Source organism: Sarcophilus harrisii, chromosome 1 (genome assembly GCF_902635505.1).
Source record: "Sarcophilus harrisii chromosome 1, mSarHar1.11, whole genome shotgun sequence".
Lineage (NCBI taxonomy): Eukaryota > Metazoa > Chordata > Mammalia > Dasyuromorphia > Dasyuridae > Sarcophilus > Sarcophilus harrisii.
Genome location: NC_045426.1, coordinates 50,307,002 through 50,321,718, shown reverse-complemented (window position 1 = coordinate 50,321,718; position 14,717 = coordinate 50,307,002). Strand labels below are relative to the sequence as shown.

Genomic DNA, 14,717 nt, shown 5'->3' with positions numbered 1-14,717 from the left:
AGGGGAAGGAGGGAGTCACCAAGGCCATGCCTCTGCAGCACAAAGTCTAGAAGGTATGATCAGAGTGGGGAAACCCAGAGCATGGTTCTGTCACCCTATTGAAGGAAAAACTTAGTGAAGCCCCAAAAGGTTAATAAACAGTGAGAACCTAACCTCTCCCTCAGAACAGTAGAAAGAATATTGGCCACTGTCAGGAAACACAAACAATTAATCTATAGCCAAGTAGCATGAGAATTTGCCATCCCTTAATGTTTTCAAGCAGAGACTGAATGATTACAGATTTAAAGCTAGGAAGGATCTTGGAGGGCATCTAGTCCAACAGCCATATTTTAGAGAGAAGGAAACTGTGCCTAGGAGAAATACAGTGACTTGCAGAAAAATAAAGATAACAATGGGAGACTTTAAATCTAAGCATAGATCCTATAGCTTCCAATCCTGTGCCCTTTCCACCATACATTGTTGCCTCTATGTTTATTAAGTAGGTGTGCACTAAAAGCAAAAGAAGCCCTACTTCATTATCTGGGACACAAAAGAACACACCCAGCAATGGGTAGTTCTGGTACAAAGATCAAGGCCATATTTCAACTTTTCTTCTAGATCACAGAATCTGCAGGGACCTGACAGCCTGTCTCCTAACCCCAATCCTAGGACTCTATTTAAAGACTTAAAGAAAGTGATTCACCTTCTCCAGGCTCCTGTTTCCTGCTCTCTGAAATGGGGTTGGATTAGTTGTTCCAAGGCACTGTCCAGCCATGGCAATTCTGTGATAAAGCCTTCCCACTGCACCTCATAAAGATTCCAGTTGCAAAGTTAACATTACCATACTTCTAAAAGGATCATTTAAATTTTAAAGACTCAAAGTGAAGGCTCACTTGCCCCAGTTACTTTCCATGCTTGATTCTGAACTAGGTAAGATACCCACAAAGCTAACCTAAGAAACTAACAAGAGCACAGGGGAAAAACATGTATCCAGTCTGTTCTGTCTTTAAGTCTCTTAAAGGGAATGTGAGGAACTTGGCTGTTGACAGCAAGGAGGTTTTTCAAATGAGGATAAATAATGCAATGTCTATGGACTCCAGAGACTCACAGGAAACTGAGAAGGCCTGCTTGACAGATATTGCAGGGAAGATTGCCCATCCAATACTTGAGAAAAAATGGTCATGATTAGGCCCTCACTGAAAACAGTTAAGTCAGACTGACATGAGTGAATCTCTATTCCCCAAAGTCAAAGCTCCCTCCCTCCTCCTCTTCCACAACAGCCCTTTCATCCACATAGCATTACAAAGTCAAAATTTACCTAATCTGGGTTTCATTCCCATTCTCCTCTCTCTCTGCTACAGATTATCTGATAAATTGATCTTTACCAGGGAGGAAATGGGTAATGATGGTATAACATTACTCATCCCAGATAACCTATTTGCAGAAGCCTTCAGTGTCTTAACCCAGAAGAATGACTCTAAAGGGAGATTTGGGGGAGGGTGGCAGGTTAGTGGATGACTGGGGGAAGGGTATTTGACACTCCCCCTAAATCATAACCAAAGTAATTGCCACCTACTCTGCTTATGGCAAGGGCCAAGCCCACCGCCATTACCCATCTTCTATCTTGCTCAATTCTTTCAATAACAACTGGTTTGTTCAAACAAAGAATGAAGGCATGAGTACAGAATGAATGAGGTTTTTATAAAGCAAAAGTTGGAGTTTGCTCCAAGTTATGATGGGCTCCTAAGAAACAGCTCCTCCAACTCTCACCTGGTGTCTTGGATCCTTCCCCAATATGTCCAGTCTCCAGGTACACTCCAACCTGCAAACAAGAATGTGAAGACTGTTATTGGAAGTGAGCTCTCCAGACTTATCCCTTTATTATTTATTCACTCTTTCATCCAACAATCACTTATTAAACACTGACTAGGTACACAGTCACTGTTGGAGACAATGACAAATAAGACACCATCCCTAACCTCAGAAGCTTGTAAACTAATAGGAGAGAGGAAATGATTCGCTTTAATTCAACAAGGATTTATTAAGCCCCTACTAAGTGCAAGACACTGAGTTAGGCAGAAGGGATACAAAAATGAAATAGTCCCTGATCTTAAAGAGCTTACATTCTACTTCACAAATACAACATGGAAAATGACTGGTGTCATGGGAGAGCAAACTAAACTAAAGTAGGTCTGGCTTGACTTGAAGACAAAGGACCTCTCACTTTTAAATTTTTGTACCAAGAACAGAATAATTTGGCCAATTTTCCAGTGTCCCTAGTAGCAACAACAGCTAGAGACAACGGTTAATATTGCCAGGAGAACCCACATTTGCACACCATTTGAATCAATTGCTGAGATGCATCATCTCATCCAGAACCCCTAACAAGACCATGAAGTAACTGGAGGAGCCATCATGTTAAATATGAGGAGCTCAAAGCTTGGAAGGCCTGAGTAGCTTATTAATGACAATACTAGTATCAGGGGAGATTACAGGACAATAGGATTAAAAGGTTTAAGGGAACTCTAGTCTAGCACACCCACCCCTCCTAAAAAGGAAGTATCTTGTTTAAGGTCTCTCAAGAAGCAAGTGACAGAGGCAGGATTGGAATCCAGGTTTTCTGACTCCAGATTTATGGGCTCTTGCTCCTGGAAATCTTCAAGAAAAGACTGAGTGATTATACAGTATGGGAAACATTCTTATTCATGGAAAAAGTCCTCTCTCTCTCTCTCTCTCTCTCTCTCTCTCTTTCTCTCTCTCTCTCTCTCTCTCTCTCTCTCTCTCTCTCTCTCTCTCTCTCTCTCTCTCTCTCTCTCTCTCTCTCCTCTCTGTCTCTCTCATTTTTTCCCCTTTCTCTCCCTCTCTATTTCATTTTCTGTTTCTCTGTGTCTCTGTAGCTGTCTCTGTCTCTTTTTCTGTGTTTCTGTCTCTCTGACTTGGTGTCTCTATCTCTCCCCTCATGTCTCATCTCTTGTATGTGTCTCTTTCTTCTTTCTACCTCTCTCTCTCTCTCTCTTTCCTCCTATTTTTTCTGTCTGTCTGTCCCTCTGTCTCTATGTGTATGTCTCTATTTGTCCGTCTCTCTCTCTCTCTTTCCCTCCCCCAGCCAGAATGGAAGCCCAGACATTCCAGGATCTTCCCATTATGCCATGCTATAACTAATCTCCCACATCACATAAGAACTATTGCATAATTCAGTGAATATTAAGAATACTGGTGAAAGGATCAAAGATGTAGAATGAAAGAATCATAGGTGTAGAAATGGAAGAGACATCAGCAGTTATTTTGTTCATACCCCTACTTTTCAGGTGAGAATTTTGGAGAGGTTTAAGTGTCTTATTCCCATTTACACAGCTGGTCCTCCAGATTCAGTTCTCCTTCCTGACATTGACTCAGAGGACATCAATTCAAATCCTGATCCTGACCCTTCTAATTGCTACCTTTATGACCTTAAATAATTCACTTGACCTCTTTCAGTCTCAGTTTCTTCTCTTCAGTATTCATTTATTTTTTGTTTGTTTTTTGGAGGTAATCAGTGTTAAGTGACTTGCCCAGGATCACACAGTTAGTAAGTGTCTTAAGGCAGACAATGACATGGAAATGACAATGACATGATCAGAAATGTTTTTTTAGAAAGATTACTTTGGTCAATGTTTGGGAGATAAATGAGAGACTGGAAACAGAGATTGGTTAGGAGGCTATTACACTAACCCAGATGAAAAGTGAGAAGGATCAAAGAACAATTAAAGGAGAGGAGGGGGACAGATAAGACAAGTATTGAGGAGAAAGAAACAATATGATTTGGCAACTGCTTGACTAGAGAGGCTAAAGAAGTGAAGAAGTGAGGGTGACTTCAAGGAACAAAACCAAGGTGAACAGAAAGGTTGTGGTGTCCTCAACAGAAATAGGGGAGGCCAGAGAAGGAATCAAGCATGGGAGAACATAAGAAAAACCAAGGTAGGAGAAGTAAAAACCAGGGCAGAAAGTTGATTTTAGCAACAGAAAGCAAAGAAAATTAGGTTACCCACTTACAATCCATGTGAACTTGAATAACTCACTGAATCTCTCTGAGCCTGTTCCCCAAAATGTTGTGAAAATAGTATCATGTAAATAATAAATCCTCTTCATCACACCTAATATTTATATGGCCCTTTAAGGTTTCCAAAGTACTTCACAAATATTATGTCAACAATGCTGAGAGGTAGGTACTATTGTTATCCACATTTTACAAATGAGATAAATGAGGCAGATAGTGATAAAAATGATTTGCGCAGGCTCACATATCTATTGGGAGATTGTATTTGGACTAATCTTCCTGATTCAAGGTGATTATTGTTGTTGCTGCTACTGCTGCATAAAAAATAAATAGGGATAGCACTGGTGCTTATGTTGACTTGAACTAGATCAAAAAGCAATGATTTTGTTGCTGCTTCAGGTTCATTTGCATGTTGAACAGAAGAAACATGGTGGGAGGTGATCCCATCCCTCATACAGCTCTGAGGATGTAGGTGGGGAATGAGCTGGTGGTGCAATCTCCCAAATGTATTACAGGGACACAGACTGACAATAAGAACTTTAGCAGGAGTTCAATGGAATTTCCAAACCCCAAGTCCATTACTTATCTGAGGCCCAATACTTTTGGGAGAATCAACATCAGAATAAAACTGTCCAAAATAAAAGACAATATAAAAACTTTGACTAGCTTCTATTGGTTATTATATATTGGCTCCTAGACCTGGGCTATATATCAAAATAACTTTAGCTTTTCCTTCTTTGTCAAGGAAGGGCTTACTAACCACTACATCTCATCAAATGGTTAAAGGAGGAGGGGGGTGGAGACCAGAAGAGGATGGATATTTCAAGAACTAATAGATGGTGGGAGAAAATAGTTCAACAATCATGAGACCAGTCCAACAGATACAACATAAAAGACCCAGCATAGACAATGTAATGCCCAATAAAAACCAAAGATGCACAGTAGAGGTAACATACAGCAGAGAATGGAGCAAAAATGGCACCAGAGTCCATGAGGGATTACACAGCTTTGAAGGCACAAGTTGTCTTGGCAATAGGAGTTTCTTATGTGTGTGTTCTTTATGTGTATTCTCTCATCTTACATGTTCTCTATTTGCATATTCCCTGTTGACATGGATTCTTTGGGAATTTGCCCTCCTTCACAGATGTAGCATCCTATCTGTCCACAGATCTTATCATGCTGCTATTCAGTTTGATTAAATGTCTTCTTTAATATTTTGATTGCTATATTTCAATGCACTTAATAGTATATTCATTAAGCATTTCAGAAGTTGGCATAATATTTCAACATATATATTTCAATAGAATTCATTTCCTTTGTGATCTTACCAAAGGGGTCCATGACCAAAAAAAAAGTTAATACCTCTCATCTAATTAGCTGATAAAAGTCAAGAAATGGGTCACCATTGATGAGCTATAGCTTTGAATAGGTAATGACATAGAGACATGCTGAGACACATGACTTGAAAATGGCATCATTTTCTGGGTACTCACATATGAGGGGGGCTTATATGGGTACTACAGATATAAGAAAAATATACATCCATCCCAGAGCATGGCAGACAATACAACCAGTCAGTCCCTTTTCTTTCCCTTCCTAAAAAGAAATATGTCTGAATCAAGCATTAACAAAGTCTATGATTTGGGGGTAACCTACAGACGATAATGGGTAAATGTCAAGTGAGCTCTCCCAAAATCTCTGGATGATGCATAAAAGAACTCAATTCCAGAAAGTCACTGCTAGTAGGGTCAAGAAGAAATATGACTGAAGCATCCAACAGAGTGTTAAAAACACCATGGTAACCTGAATTGAGATTGGAGATTTAAAGCTGGAAAGGACTTTAAAGATAGTTGGGTCACAAAGTCATAGAATTTCAGAGTTGGAAGGGATCAGGGAAGCCATCTACAACATGATAAGTGGTCATCCAGCCTTTGCTTTAAAATTCCCATTGAGGGGGAAACTACTACTTCCTGAAGCAGTCCATTCTAATTTAGAAGGGAAAGTGAGTCTCTAATTATTATTAGGAAAGCTAAGTTCATGGCCAGATTCAGCTGCTTACTAGCTGTGCAAATCATTCAAATCTCCAGAATCTCAGTTTCTTCCTCTTTAAAATGGAGGTAATAACCTGTGCACTTTGTTTGTTACAGAATAGGGAACTGAGGCTTGAAGACATGAGGTGATTAATTCAAGATCACACAGCTTAATTAAGAGGCAGAGGTAAGGACTTAACTTCAAAGTCAGGGACCTTTCCAAGACACTCTGTCATGTCCATTTAAGCTTTATAGATAGATAGATAGATAGATGTAATCTATTCGCCAGTTCCCTTTGATGGGCTCATCCTGGTTCTCATTTTCATCCTGTCTATACCTGTCCTGAATAACTTTTCTATCCCCCAGGAACTATGCCTTAGTTTTGACCTCTTGGCCTCCCTATCCTAATCCTGTCCCCTTTGGTTTAATGACTAGGACATGAATAAAAATAAATAGTCTGGCCTAGGATGACCAATGGTGTGTAGGGGATGAATGTATAGAGTTACGCCATTTTTATTTAATGAGTATTTACTTATTTATTATTTAGTGAATGCTTTGCTTTTTCTCTGACCTGTCATTTAGTAGCTCTGAGCCTCAAAGAGTCTCACTCACTTACTCCACCATGACATTGATATGCAGATAGTTTAGTCTCAGTCTCAGTCTTCTATTATGTGTGATTCTTCTCTCCCACCCCCATCCAAACTCATTGCACTCCACTCCCAGGAGCTAAGACCTCCCCCTCCACCCACCTTCAAGACCTCCATTACACACCTGTCAACAAGATACCTATGACCCATTTAGACAAGAGTATCGAGTCCTTAGGGTCTTCCCAGACAGACCTGGTTCAACAAGAGTTTCACAGACTTCTCCTAGGGGGAATGTGCAAGGTGAAATATTGATGAGCTATCCGTCCAAGCTATTGAATTTTTAATTAGGGTAGAAAGGAGACCCCAGCCCCTGATGTGAAGTGTGGCTAAGGGGACCCAGGTTCTTGGATGTCGCCTTTGTTAAAATTTCATCTACATTAGCAAACAGATGAAAGCCCTTCACTTACATCATTCTACCTATAAATAAATAATCATAGCTCACATTTATATAACATTTAATAGTATGCAAAGCACATCTCTCATGGCAGCACTGTGAGGTATAGAATGCAAACATCATATTATTCCTGATGAGGAAACTGGGGCTCAGAGATGGGTCCCACATCTAAGAAGCCTTAGACATCACTTCAACCCAGCTCATCTAAATGCAAGTCCCAGAACACACAGGTATTTTTTTTTCTATTCCCATGACAGCACCAAAGTATTACCATCAATCAAAGAACTCCATCTTTGATATTCTATAATATCACAGAATTTGAGAATTAAAGGCTCTCAGTGACCATCTAGTCTAATTCATTTTTGAAAAGGAATCTCAATTTTCAATCGATAATCACTTATTAAGCATCTACCATGTCAGACACTGTGCTATTTGCTGGAAAAGCAAGACAAAAAGAAACAGGCTGATGTCAAACTTGCAATCTCTCTGTGGAGGACAACATGCATATATTTGGCATAAATGAACTGCATAAGAAGTAGAGGTGAGAAATGAGTGCATTCCAGGCATTGGTGATAGTCAGTGAAAAGGTACAAAAAGGGAAGTTGGTGTGCCCCACATAAGGAACAACTGGGCCACTTTGGGTGGACCACATACAATGTGTGACAGCAAGTGATGTATAATAAGGTAATAATCTTAGCATGGAGTCCACAGACCAAAAAAATTACATCTATATTTCAATATAATTGGTTTGCTTTAAAAGTATATTCTTTCTTTAAAACATCATTAGGGGAAGGGACCTCACAGGCCAATCAGTCTGAACTATACCTAAAAAGGCATCCCCTCTGATCCATCATGTAAGAACAATCATTTGGCTCCTCTCTGAAGGCCTCCAATGACAGGGCACTCCCTATTTATAAAAGTAGGTATTTCTACTTTGGGTCAACTCTAATCTTATTACCATGTTTTCTTATATCCAGAACTATATCTGCTTCTCTGCAGTCTGCACTGATCTTTCTAATTCTGTCCCTTTGGGTTAAAGATCAAGTCTAATTTGGTCCAGGAAACATGGGAATTCAGCAAGGCTAGGATGGATTCTAAGAACCTAAAGACCACAAACAGACTTGGATGCTCTGAGTCAACTTTTCCAGCATTCCCAACCAGCAGGCTATGCCCTCACTAATGAGTATCAGCCAGCACTGACTCAAGTCTAGAAATACAGATTTGAGTGTTTTGCTTTATCTAACTATCATGCGATTTCATTCAGAAATGAAGTATTAGGTACCTTCCACATTCAAGGTCCTGTGCTAAGTTCTGGGAGACATACAAAGATCAATAAGATATGTTCCTATCTTCTACAAAACTTCTACAAAAGATTGTGTGAAATGACAGAACTTTGAAATTATAGAACTAGTAGAAGAGGGAGAGTGGATAGAGCACTGGGCTTGGAACTAGGAAAGCTCATCTTCCTGAAGTCAAATTTGGCCTCAAATGTTACTAGCTGTATTATCCTTGGTTGCCTGATTGCCTCAGTTTCTCCATCTACCAAATGAAATGAAGAAGTAAATGGCAAACCAAACAAAATCTTTGCCAAGAAAACCCCACAAATGATCACAGAATCAGAAAGAACTAAACACCACCATGTAGGGGGCAGGAGTAGAAGGAAATGTCTCATGCTCCCCTTTCTTTTTTTAAGCATAATTTTGAAAGTAACATGAATTTGATTCTTTCTCTATTGCAGAGATCTTGCCTTGGAAATTTGGACAAGAACTCCCTTCATGGAACTGAAAGATCTCTAAGAGAAACAGTCCCATTCACCACACCAGTGGCCATGATCCCCTGCTAATCCTGAAGACCCATTTCTCTGTAGAAACCTGACTTACAAAGTACAACCACACCTCTTGAATCTGTACTCTGGATGATTCAGAAATGATGACAATGAACCAGGTCAACCTCAAGTCTAGTTTTGCTCTAAAACACATGGGGGGAAAAGTACTCTCTGAACAAATTAACCATATCAACAGATTGCAGAAAAACGTGTTTTGAAAAAAAAATTTCTACCTAAATCCTTTGCAAAGCAAAGCAGTCTATATGTTAATTACAAATGAAACCTGCCAGTTCACAGGAGTATATGTGAATGGTGAGTGTGAGTGTATGCATGTACAAATAGAGCATTTTATGTACATGTTATAGCTCCTCTATAGAAAGTAAACTTGAGGGCAGGAGCCATTTCCTTTCTTGCCTTTTTATCCCTAGAATCTTACACATTGGAGGTAATCAATAAATATGAATTGAATTGTATTGACCATTAAAAAGATAAATTCATGGGGAAACGGACTTTGAAAAAAATAATTCCATCGTAGACACCACTTTTCCACAAGGTCTCTTTTCTCTTTATGAAGAGATACCCATGCCTTGTGCACCAACAGAGAATGGGAGAAAGGACATATCCTCTGAAGTAAACATCAGTTGCAGTGCTCTTATCTCGTCCTGTTCTGACCCAAGTTTCTCCAGTTTTGCCTCTCCTGGGAGAAGTTAAGAGAACAATAACAAAAATCTTCCTTTTGTCCCAGTCTGGAACCAAAGCTTTATTAGATAGTAAGTTTCCAAAGAGAGAAACCACCTGCCAAAAGAACCAGCTGTTGAAAAATTATCCTGCCACTGAAATCCCTTAGAACTAATTATTTCTAGCTAACTCCAAGTGAATCAAAATTGCCACAAAATGTTTCCAGAAGTCAAACTCTCTGCACTAGTCCAAAAGATGTGGACTTATCAGAAGTTAACGTCCACCTAGGATAACATGTCACATCACAAAATGAGGGGAAGATGATGAGATGAGAAAGATGGTCATCCAATGCCCTCTTCTGACAAGTTCAATAGAATTCCCTAGAGAGTTACAGATTGGTCTCTAAGATCCCTTTCATCAAGAGAGTTTATAGTTCTATGAATCAAAAAAGAGTAGACTCATTAGGGAATTAGAGATCAATAATTTCAGACTGGATAGAAATCCATTGAAGTCTCTGTTTTGTTTCTAAGTACAATTCCATTTTAGAGTAGTCAGGTGGCACAGCCTAAAGTACCCAGCCTGAAGTCAAGAAGACTCCTCTTCCTGAATTCAAATCTGGCCTCAGACACTTACTAGTTCTATGGCCCTGAGCAAGTCATGTAACCCTGTTTGTCTCAATTTCCTCATCTGTAAAACGAGCTGAGAAAGGAAATGGCAAATAACTCCAGTATCTTTGCCAAGAAAACCCCAAATGGGATCACAAACAGTAGGACATGACTGAAATGACTAGACAACAACAACAACCATTCCATTTGTCTCTTGGCCAGCAACTAACCTATCACACTTAATGATAACCTAATAAGTGATTTATTTCAAAGAGAAAGCCATAAATCTCTCAGCTCTATTGAGCAAAATTATCATAGAGTAGCATGTAGGCCTTTTGAACTTTGTTCAAGAAAGCCTACATGTATTTGATAAAATTATATATATTTTTAATTACAAACCAAATGCAATGAGTTCTAACACATAGCACAACTCTCCAGACAAAATTGATGATTCTCAGAGTGATCGTATTGGAATGAAAAGCAAACCTCCCTGGAACCCATCACTCTACAATACTGACTAGTCCTTGCCCCTTATTTCAGTCTATTTTTACGGATAAATGGTGGTTACCAAATGATTTAAATGTAATATGATCTTGAGCTTCTTTGTTGGTAGAGCTCTGTCTTGCTTAGCTTGAATTTCAATTCAGAGTCTTGAATTTCAATTAAAGTCACCACTGAGAAAGTTTAAGATTATAGGATCATGGACTTAAAATTGGAAATTATCTAATCCAACCCTGTTGTTTAATAGATGAGGAACTGGATCCCAGAGAAGTGATGTGCCTAAGACTAAATAGGCAGTAATGAGACCATGGCCCATAGACCACTCTTGTGATGGTGGATGGTGACTACGGTGAAGGTGGTGGTTGTTTTGGTAGTAATGATGATGATGGTGGTGGTGGTGGTGGTGGTTGTATTGATAGTGGTGATGATGATGATGATGATAGTGGTGGTAGTTGTGTTGGTAGTGGTGGTGGTGATAGGAAGAAAAACAGGTAGAAGAAAAAAAGGAAGAGGAAATGAGGAGGAAGAAGACTTAAGAAGAAGAAAAGGAGAAAGAATAGGAGGATTAAGAGAAAGAAAAGAGAAAGAAGAAGGAGAAAAGGAGGAGGAAGAAAAGGGAAAGAGGAAGCAGAAAAAGAAAAAAGAGGAGAAGGACAAGAGGAGAAAAAAGAAAAGGAGCATGAAGGAGATGTGAAGGAGGAGAGATATTCATTTAGCATTTTGTGGTTTACAAAGCACTTTGTAGACATCTCAGCTGAGCCTTACAAAGGTCTTGCAAAACAAGTAATACTGGTATTACTTTTTACATTTTATATTACACTACATTTTACAGGTGGGAAAACAGGCTGAGTAAGATTGCCAAGATCATTTAGCAATTAAGAGTAAGAAGTCAACTTTGAACCTGACCTCCTGACTCCAGGAACAACACCCAGGTCATTATGCCAGGCTGCACATGATCTGCCACACTACATACTATAAAAGAAATGGTTTTGAAAGTAGATGTCATCTGAACTCTCATACAACTTTCCAATACAATGATAATTATATCACTGTTATTTAATTACACTCCTAGAGCATTTTAGTATCAAAAATATTCCCCTACAACTACCCTTTGAGATAGGGAAAATTACAAGTGAGAAGTCTTAGACTCAAAGAGGTTAAATTCTTGCCCACAATCACATAGTGAAGCTGGGATAGCCAAATCAGATCATCAAATGCCCAGCACAGAGCATCCCAAGACTTTGCAGCACCTATTAATAGAATCCCAGTGGATAGTGCTGGTAGTGGACTAAAGAAGATCTGAGTTCGAATCTGATCTCAGACACGTACTAGCTGTATGAACCTAGACAAGTCACTTCATCCTGTGTGCCTCAATTTCCTTATCTGTAAAATAAACTGAAGAAAGAAATGATAAACCACTCCAGTAGTTCCAGATGGAGTCATGAAGAGTTGGACACAACTGGAATGAACGAATAACAAATGTGCCCTAGAAGCACCAAAGTCAAGGGAATAGTGATTTCTCTCACTGCTAGCTAAAGAAGAGGCAACCAGGAAAAGCAAAATTTCCCTCAATTTTTCCCAAGCACTAAAGAAGAATTAAAAAAAAAAAAAAAAAAAAAAAAAAAAAAAAAACTTCCCCAGATGCATGTCTTATCTCTCCTACTAAATTATATATGGGCACTCAAGGAGTGCCCATACTGAGCCTTCTTATTCTTTGTGACTCCTATCAGAGCTTACATATAGTTAAGTGCCACATAAATATTCAGATGAATGGATGAGACCAGCCCAGAGAATGCCCTTGAACCCACACTCAGATTGAGAAATAAAGAAATGCAGGAGTGCTGTTCACAGCCTGTAAAGTGGAAGAGAAAAGGTGTCCCTGATTTGAAACACTAGAAAAGGACAGTACCTTTTTTGGACGGCGGCCAGCCCCTACAGGATCTACTAAACTACCCGGTTTGAATGGCCTTAGGTTTCCAGATTACTTTTCCTCGAGTTGGGATTTGAAGAATATCCCTTAAGGAAGCTGGCCATTCAAGAGCATTTAAGGGGCAGGAGATTAGGCTCAATAAATAACGACCCAGTTTGAGTTACAGACATTCTGATCAAGAGAGCTTTGTCCTGACTGCTCTGCCTCCGGGAAGCAGAAAGGCAAGAAAAATCCATAGGAAAAGCTGGGTTTTCAGGTTCCATCTAGAAAAGCCCATCCATAAGGAACAAATCACAGGGGTTTGAAGGGTACCCTCTTCCTATTCTCTTTCCCAACTCAATGCAGTATGGCAAATGGAAAGACGGAAGGATGTCTAGGTACAAATCCCAGTCCTGCTCCTGAAGCATAAGTGTGACCTCATCACACCTCTATCCAACAAGTTCCCTCTTGCCCTCCAATAAAAAGCCCGCTTCTCTGTGTGACCTTCAGAGCTCTCCACAAGATGGTTCAATCCTCTATTTTCAGATTTCTTTTACATCGCTCCTTTTTATGAATTCCACATTTTAGACAAACTGGACCTACTTTCTGTTCCCAGCACATGATATTTCATCTTCCATTCCTGTGCTTTCAGATAGATGGCCCTACCTCCCACCTCATCCCACTCCTGGAAAGCTCTCCATACTTATCTCGGCTTCTTAGAATCCTCTCTCAGAAGCTGCTCTCAAGTCTCAGCTCAAGAGCCGCCTCTTAACATCAAGCTTTTCTTCATCTCCCACCCACCTACCCAATTATACCATTATTTGCTTTTTTATTGACTTTTCCATGTATTTGTTGCTCCTCCACCACCCCTACACACACACACACACACACACACACACACACACCCCTACCTTTGTGGAATAAAGAAGTGCTTTGGCTTTTGTCTCTTTTTTTTACATTTTTTTTTGAACTGCATCTCACCCGGGTTTGAACTATAGCAACCACTCATGGACCTGATCTCACTGCTGATGGGCATGGAAGCTTTGATCTGATCTGTATCTGAGCAAGGGCTCTGCTAGATTATTTTGTAGGACTGTTTGGGAAAAGAAAAAAGCAGGGGACCGAATTAAGACTATCAGTGCTATCACAAGAGATGCTGTGGAAGGAGAATCAATAGGATTTCATGAGGGAGTACCTCTGCAGGGTAAGGATGAGAGAGGGAGGTTAAGGACAATTCCGGGATTATGAATATGGATGATTACAAGGACGGAAACATTCCTTAACAGAAATGGGAAATCTGGAAAAGGGGTAGGTCTAAGAGAGAGAATGATGAGTGATAATTTGACAATCTTGAATCTGAGTTGTCACAATCTATTAGGCTAAAGTGCCCAGAAAGCAATTGATAACATTGGCTTGGAGTTAAGGAGAGACATTAGCTCTCAAATTAGAATTTGAAATATATAAATGTAGAATTAGTCATTGGATCCATAGGAACAGATGTGTTTCACAATGAAAAAATTGTAGGGGAAGAAAATAAGGTGAATTGAGGAGTAACCCAGAGCTGAATATTGCCAAGGTTAAATATTACTGACTGGATATGGATTTTGCTTGGACAAGGGGTAAGAGATTTAAGTCAGTACATAATGGAACCACTTAACTACAGGGTCATGACTGTAAAAGAAGAAAATTGTAGACAGCAGGAATGATGGAATTTGAGAGGAGGAAATAGAAAGGCTAGAGATTGTGTTAAGAACGAATAATAGATTTAGAAAAAGTGAAGCTGAGAGGGAAAGAGAAGAAAAAATGTGTATAACAAGAAAGAAAAATTTCAGAATTCAAAATGTGGAGCTGGTAGAGTTAGGGGACAAAACAGATCTACCATGTCTGTCTATAGCTGAGATAGAAAGAAAATGGACAGTGAGGAAATTTTTGAATTAAAGACAAAAATATTCATGTGGCCATTATTACAAATATGGAAATCTCCAAGCAGGAGAGCAGCAATTGGACTACAGAGTTCAGAATTGAAATAAGCATAGGAAGCCAGAAAGAATATGAGAGGAAGATATTTGCAAACAGGAGAAGCTATTAGTCAGAGATAATAGTAATAGATTGC

General features: G+C 39.5%; 1 protein-coding gene across 8 annotated transcripts in view; it reads right to left on the bottom strand.

Moving 5' to 3' along the window:
• ATP2B2 (ATPase plasma membrane Ca2+ transporting 2) overlaps positions 1-14,717 on the bottom strand; it is a 647,176-nt gene that overhangs the window by 541,468 nt on the left and 90,991 nt on the right. For all 8 annotated transcript variants that reach the window (XM_031955187.1, XM_031955103.1, XM_031955098.1 and 5 more), the window contains exon 2: positions 1,750-1,801. The gene's annotated coding sequence lies outside the window, so the exon portion shown is untranslated. The remainder of the gene's footprint in view (positions 1-1,749; positions 1,802-14,717) is intronic.